Genomic DNA, 7,838 nt, shown 5'->3' with positions numbered 1-7,838 from the left:
CATAAAATTCCATTGTGTATATATACCAGATTCTCTTGATCCATTCATCTACTGAGGGGCATCTGGGTAGGTACCGTATCTTAGCTATGGTAAATAAGGCTGCAATAAACATAGTCGTGTTGGTAGTTTTAGTATGGTCTTGTTTGGGAACATTTGGGTAAATGCCAAAAAGTGGAATTGATGGGTTATAAGAGAGCTCTATGTGGAGTCTTTTGAGGACCCTCCATACTGCTTTCCAAAGCGGTTGAACAAGTTTACACTCCCACCAACAATACAGTAACTTTTCCTTGTGTCCACATCCCATCCAGCATCTGTTGTTACTAGAGTTCTTGATTATAGCCATTCTAATTGTGAAGTGGTATCTCAATTTTACTCCAGTTGCAATACAGCTTACATGATGACTTTTCTGGTTATATGTTTAGTTAGGTCTTGATATTTAGTTGTAGAAGTTATGTTCTTTCATATATTTATTTGTCAGAGCAAAGAGGAAATACATTCCTTGCCAGAGTCAACATCCATAGAAATTTTACAGATGTATCCTGCTACTTTGCCGAAGTTTCAAATCAGCTCGAGTAACTTGGGTCTTTTTCTGGATCTAACTAAATAGGTGTGCAATTTTTTCAGTACTAGAAAGATTTTGACCACCATTTATTAAACTAGTATTTTCCAGTAACTACTTTTCTCTTTTCATGAGATTTTCAATTCATTTATATTATATGTTGAAGTTTTCCTTTAGGTAACCCACATTCAGTCTTCTACAAAGTGTAATTTGGAGTAGTTTAAAATTATGTAGACTCACGTACACTGCTCAGATTGTATAGTTGCATATTTTTTCTTGTTAAATCAGTAGGAATTAGTTTTCAATATGGATATTATTGGACTTATTCATTGCATTTCTGAATTTTTAAAGTATGTCATGATTTTGTTATTTTATTCTTTTATATATATGCAGATCTCACTCCTTATACAGTCACATTTGTTTTAAACAATTTTATCCATTCAAGGGATTTGCTATATTAGGTTCATCTAGATGAATTTAATTACAAATTAACACAACCTTATTTTTGAGACACAGTTATCTTTATGGCTCTACTCCAATTGAACATGTATTTGAGTTATTTGTGCTTTCAAAAAAAACTGGACACAACATGTTTTTGTTCCTGGGGGAATTCTACTTTGTTGGTTGTTTTTCCAGTTGTGGTGACTTCAACATAAGTGTGCATTTTATATCAATTGTTTTGTGTCTATATTTTGTTTCATATAACAGAAAGTACAAAAAGAATCAGTGATTGAGAAGCTCTCCAAATAGAATTCTAAGAGGGACACTTGAATCTTTGTGACAACGGGGAATTGGCAGGTCATCAAAGAGGAGGGGTTAGCAGAATTACAGAGACATTGTTTGACATTATTTTAATTCTTCCTCCTCTTGCCTCACTATTTCTAATAGTGTTACTTTAGTGGAAAGTCTTTAGTTGAAAGAAAATAATTTTGTCTGTATGAACTCAGAATTTTAGGTTCAGTTGGGACACACTACACATTCATATTTCATTTTAACTTGAAAAATCTTCTTTCCTTCGTTTAAAATCACAGATGTGAATTTATAATGCTAAAATAGCATCTACTAATTTATATGAAATGGTTCACTTCACATTATATGTAATATAGACTCTAACAATAATAGTGAGCAATATTGTATGTAATAATTGACTTTGGGGGAAATCAATTACAGTGATATTTGTGGGATACTTAGTAATAATAAAACTTATATTTGATTCTATGGAAAAACTCAGTTACATCTAAAAGTAACTCATAGTTATAAACTAATGCTGAAAAAGTAAGATTGTTTCTTGGAAAAAGGCAGAAGTTTCAATAAGCTTGCTTTTTAAAAATTGTCTTGGATCTGGGCTTTGTTGACTCATGCCTGTAATCCTAGCTACCCAAAAGTCTGAGATCTGAGGGTAGTGGTTCAAAGCCAGCCTGGGCAGAAAAGTCTGTGAGACTCTTATCTCCAATATAACTCTTGAAAACTAGAAATGGTACTGTGGCTCTCAAGTTGTATAGTGGCATTCCTGAACTGAAGAGCTGAGGGACAATGCCAATGTTCAGAGTTCAAGCCCCATGACTGACAAAAAAAAAGTGACATGGATTTTTACTTTATTATTTCATGATTTTTTATTGTAAAAATACATACAGTGGGTTTACAATTACATGAATAAGGTAATGAGTACATTTCTTATCAATCATTGTTGCCTCCTCCTTTGTTTCCCCTTCCCATCCATTCCCATCTCTCCCTCTGCACCTCCCCACCCCACGAAAAGTTATAAAGTTTGGTTTTCGACATAATGTCTTGTACATGTCATTGTTGCAATGGGTCACCCTGTATCCCTATTTGTTTTTCCCTTCCCCTCCCAAAATTATACCAACATCAAATATACTGAAAACAGGGGTTATACCGTGGAGTAGGAACATGCAAAGCAACAGAGAAATCATCTTACAAATATACTAGAAAAAAGAAAAGAAAAACAATTTGAGTCCTTACCAAGGGGTTCATTTCGCCTAACATCAACATATGTGTCCGTTTCAGCTTGTCTCAGACATAAATTGGTTATTGCAAATAAGGGAAACCAAGGGACCTATATTTCTTTGGGCCTGGCTTACTTCACTTAATTTAATTTTTTCCAAGTCTTTCCATTTCCTAACAAATGGGGCAATGTCATTCTTTCTGATGGAGGCATAGAATTCCATTGTGTATATATACCAGATTTTCTTGATCCATTCATTTACTGAGGGGCATCTGGGTTGGTTCCATATCTTAGCTATGGTAAATAATGCTGCAATGAACATAGTTATGCTGGTAGCTTTAGTATATTCTTGTTTGTGATCACTTGGGTAAATACCCAAAAGTGGGATTGCTGGGTCATCAAGGAGCTCTATGTAGAGTCTTTTGAGGAACCTCCATACTACTTTCCAAAGTGGTTGAACAAGTTTACAATCTCACCAATATCCCGTCCAGGATCTGTTATTATTAGAGTTCTTGATTATAGCCATTCTAACTGGAGTGATGTTGTATTTCAGTGTTGTTTAGATTTGCATTTCTTTTATGGCTAGGGAGGCTGAGCATTTCTTCATGTGTCTATTAGCGATCCCACTTTCCTTTTCGGAGAAGATTCTCTGTAAGTCTTTAGCCCACTTATTTATTGGGCAGTGGTTTCTTTGAGGATTTGTTGTTGGGGGAGTTAATTTTTTGAGTTCCAAGTATATTTTAGATATGAGACCCTTGTCCCTTTTATGGTTAGTGAAGGTCTTCTCCTAATCCATGGGCTTTTTTTTGATCTTGTGAGCTTTGTCCTTTGCCATGCAGAAGCTCTGCAATTTCATGCAATCCAATTTGTCCAACCTTTCTTTGATTTGTTGTGTTTATGGGTCTCTATTAAGAAAATGTAGTCCTGTTCCAAGGATATCTAGAGTATCTCCTATTTTGTCCTCTAAAGTTTTTAGGGTGTCTGCTTTGACTCTGAGGTCTTTGATTCATTTGGAATTGATTTTGCTGCAGGGTGATATATAAGGATCTAGCTTTAGTTTTCTATAAGTGATTAACCAACGTTGCCAACACCATTTACTAAAGAGGCTATCTTTCTTCCATGCTATTTTTTTAGCTCCTTTCTCAAAGATTAGGTGGCTATATGTCAGTGCGTTCATTTTCTGGGTATTCAATTCTATTCCATTGATCCTGAGGTCTGATTTTGTGCAAGTACCAAACTGTTTTCATTACTATGGTTTTGTAGTACAGTTTGAAATTTGGTATTGATATTCCTTCAGCACTGTTGTTTCTGTTGAGGATTGTTTTTGCTATTCGGGGTTTTTTACTGTTCCATATGAATTTTTGCATTGCCTCTTCTATTTCCATGAAGAACGAGTTTGGAATATTGATAGGTATGACATTGAATTTGTAGATAGCCTTGGGAAGTATTACCATTTTCATGATGTTGATCTTTCTAATCCAGGAACATGAGAGTTGTTTTTTTTTTTTGTTTTTTTTTTTTTACCACTTTCTAAGTTCTGATTCAATTTCCTTTTTCAGGTTTTTAAAGTTTTCATCAAAAAGATCCTTCACTTCTTTGATTAAGTTAATTCCTAGGTATTTTAATTTTTGTGGGGTATTATGAATGGAGTTGCTTTCCTAATTTCAGCCACGCTTTTCTCATTGCTGGCATACAGAAAAGTCATTGATTTGTGAGAGTTAATTTTATACCCTGCTACTTTGCCAAAGTTTTGAATCATCATGAGTAATTTCTGAGTGGTCCATGGGATTCTTTAGATACAAGATCATGTCATCTTAAAGAGGGAGAATTTTACTTCATCTTTCCCTATTTGGATCCCTTTTTTATTTGCATCTTTTCTTATTGATGTAGATAGTCATTCTAATACTAGATTGAAGAGAAGCGGACAGACTGGACATCCTTGTCTCCTTCCTAAGTTAAGAGGAAATGGCTTCAGTTTTTTACCATTAAGTATAATGCTGGCTGTAGGCTTGTCATATACAGCCTTTATTGTATTGAGGAATATTCCCTGGATTCATAGTTTTCCCAGAGCCTTCATTATAAAGGGGTGTTGGATCTTGTCAAATACTTTTTCTTCATCTATTGAGATAACAATGTGGTTCTAATCCTTGCTCTTGTTGATGTGATAAGTTACATTAATTGATTTGCATATATTGAACCAGCTTTTCATCATTGAAATAAATACTGATTGATCGTTGTGTATGAGTTTTTGGATGAAATGTTGAAGTCGATTGGCCAAAATTTTGTTGAGGTGTTTTACATCAATATTCATCAAAGAAATGGGTTTATAGTTCTCTTTCTTTGATGAGTCCCTGCCTTGCTTTGGGATGAGGATTATGATGGCTTCATAGAAAGAATTCTGTAGTGAACTTTCTCTGTCAATTTCATTGAAGAGTTTTTGGAGTATTGGTGTGTGCTCTGCTTTGAAGGCCTTGTAATATTCCGTTTAAAATCCATCTTGTCCTGGGCTTTTCTTAAGTGGGAAGTTTCTTATTGCTCTTTCTATTTCTATGCTTGATATGGTCATGTTACTTGATTTATCTCATCTTGGTTGAGTTTCTGCAAGTCGATATTAGCTAGGAAAATGTCCATTTCTGCCAGGTTCTCAAACTTATTAGCATAATGGTTTGAGAAGTATTCCTTTATAATGTTCTGAATCTTGGTTGTTTCTGTGGTGATGTTTCCATTCTCATCTTTGAGGTTATTTGGGTGTCTTGTCTTCTTTGTCTGGTAAGAATTACTAAGGGTCTATCAATTTTGTTAAATTTTTTGAAGAACCAATTCTTTGTTTTGTTGATTCTTTATATGGTGTTTTTGGATTCTAATTCATTTAATTCTGATTTAATTTTAATTATTTCTTTCCATTTCTTGGATTGGGGTTTATCTTGCTGCTCTTTTTTTAAGGAGGTTCAGATGTCTTATTAAATTGATGGTTTCAAATCTCTCTAATTTATTGATATAGTTCAATGGGACGGAGATCTGCTTTGAGTATCCCAAAAGAGGGAAATGGCAATTTCCTCTAGTTTGGAGAAGCTGTGATGAGGCTAGGTTCTGGGTAGGTTTGAGGCCTTTCAGCAAACAGTAGCTTTTCCCTGAGGGGCTAGCTTCTGAGACACAGAGTCCAGCTTTGAGCCATTCTCAGGATTTATGTTTACTGAATTTCAATTGTTTGTCTAGGCTTCTGTAGGGAGGGGCAGACTCTGGCTCTGTTTACACCGTGAAGAAAGTCACTTCTCTGAGGGCAGAGCTCTCTCTGCCTGGGCGGGGTGACTTTGCCCTGGGTGGAACTGAGCCTGCCAGGTCCCTTCTTGTTCCTGTGACTTGCAAAATGACTCTTTTGTTTTCTTCCAAGGCCTGAGTTGGAGCTACCTGCTCAGCTGGGTCTTTGTCAGTATCAAAGATGGAGATCTCCAGTGGTGGTAGGGGATAGGGCTGGCATTCCCACCTCTGCTCCCTGAGAAGGAGTGAGGATTTCAGGGTTCTACTCATGACAGAATCTTAGTTCCTGGGCACTCTCTGGTCTGCAATCTGAAGGATGAAGGTATCTGCTCCTTCTCAGTTCTTGCTGGTGTTGAGTAGAATCCCCTGTCCGCTGTGTCTGGCACCTTTGTCCTGGGATCTCTCTGTTGTAGGGATGATGGCTATGGACGCCACTGCTGCCGCTGCAGCCACAGCAGCCATGGCTACTAGCAAGTGCTCAGATCTGTCTCCTTGACTGGATTTTCCCTCTCTGGACACACTCTCTGTACTGTGATGGCACATTTGGTGTGATTCTCTACCCTAGGATTGTTCACTTGAACACTAAAACTGCTTTCTATGAGAAAGCTTGTTTAGCCTCCAGCTTCTCCTCCACCATCTTCCTCAGAACTCCCTTAACACTTTATTATGACATGATATTGTGACATCATATTGACATTGTGATATTACTTTACCATTCTGTTTTCACAAACTTATTTTGACATCACATGTTAGAATATTCATGGGTTTTAGGACTTCTAGCTCCTTCCTTGAATTCTTATCCTCATTGTAAACCAGTAGCAATTGAAATCAGACATGTGATTGTAATATTACAAATTCATAATGACATCACTATTCCATGGGTGTCCTCATGACCACTGTGATATCACAAACCTATTGCATCATCACATTGCCATTGTGACATCACCATCACATTGTGACGTTTTAATCGATTATGATCTCTTAGCACCTTTGAAACAGCATATGGCCTTTGTGACAAAAAAATTCAGTTGTTTACCCATATATTCTTTGTGGTCTAACAATTGGGATCAGTTATACCATTGTAATATTACAAACCCTTCTAAGCAGAATCACTAGTGTGCCATCATTAACCGGTCCTCGCCTCATAACTTTGACCTGATGCCCTTGTGACACACAAGCCCTTTTTGATCTGATAATCTGTTTTTTACTAATTTCAGGTATGATATGTGATATTAGAAATGCACTCTGATATCATGAAAATTATGTCATCACTCTGTCAGATATCATGAACATTGTAATCCATTGTGACATTACATACTTGTTGGGAGTTCATAACGTTTAGGCCAATGCATGACTTTGTAGATATCACAATCCCATTCTGGATTTATATTCTCATTTGAAGTTATGGAAAATTGAAGTCTAGCATGCCATTGTGACATCATCAATCCATTGTGACATCATAAACCTATTATGACCTCATCACCATTATGGCATCACCAGCTAATTATGACATCAAAATATTATTATGATTTGATATTGTGACATCATATTGCCATTGTGATATCATTGTCCCATTGGGTTTTGCAAAGCTATTATGACCTCATAACATTTTACAAAATTCGTGGCCTTTGACACTATTAACTTATAAACTTGTATACTTATGTTACATAAAACACAAGACAATCAAATAAGGCACATTGAGGGTAATTTCATTTACGCTAGAAATGGGCCTGCATTTGCCTTGTCCTGGGCTGTACATTCATTGACAAGCCAGCCCCAACCACCAAATCTCAGACCTCCAATGGGCAGCCCTGCACATAGTTAATTACTGTGCAAACCACCAACCCCCCAAATTATCATCTCGAAACTCCATACTTCAATAGGTAAGGCTTTTAATTTTCTCTAACTCCCTCCTTCTTTATAGACATGTCCTTCATTTCCCTTTTTCCCTTCCATCACTTCCTTCTGCTCTTTAGGCCTCTCCACTATCTACAGGCCTACACTTCTCTGGCCTGGTGGCCAATTGGCATCCTTCCCCTCCTGCACTCCCTCAAATTC

This window comes from Dipodomys spectabilis, unplaced genomic scaffold (assembly GCF_019054845.1).
Source record: "Dipodomys spectabilis isolate Male_0828 unplaced genomic scaffold, ASM1905484v1 ptg000661l, whole genome shotgun sequence".
NCBI lineage: Eukaryota > Metazoa > Chordata > Mammalia > Rodentia > Heteromyidae > Dipodomys > Dipodomys spectabilis.
This window is presented reverse-complemented; position numbering follows the sequence as displayed.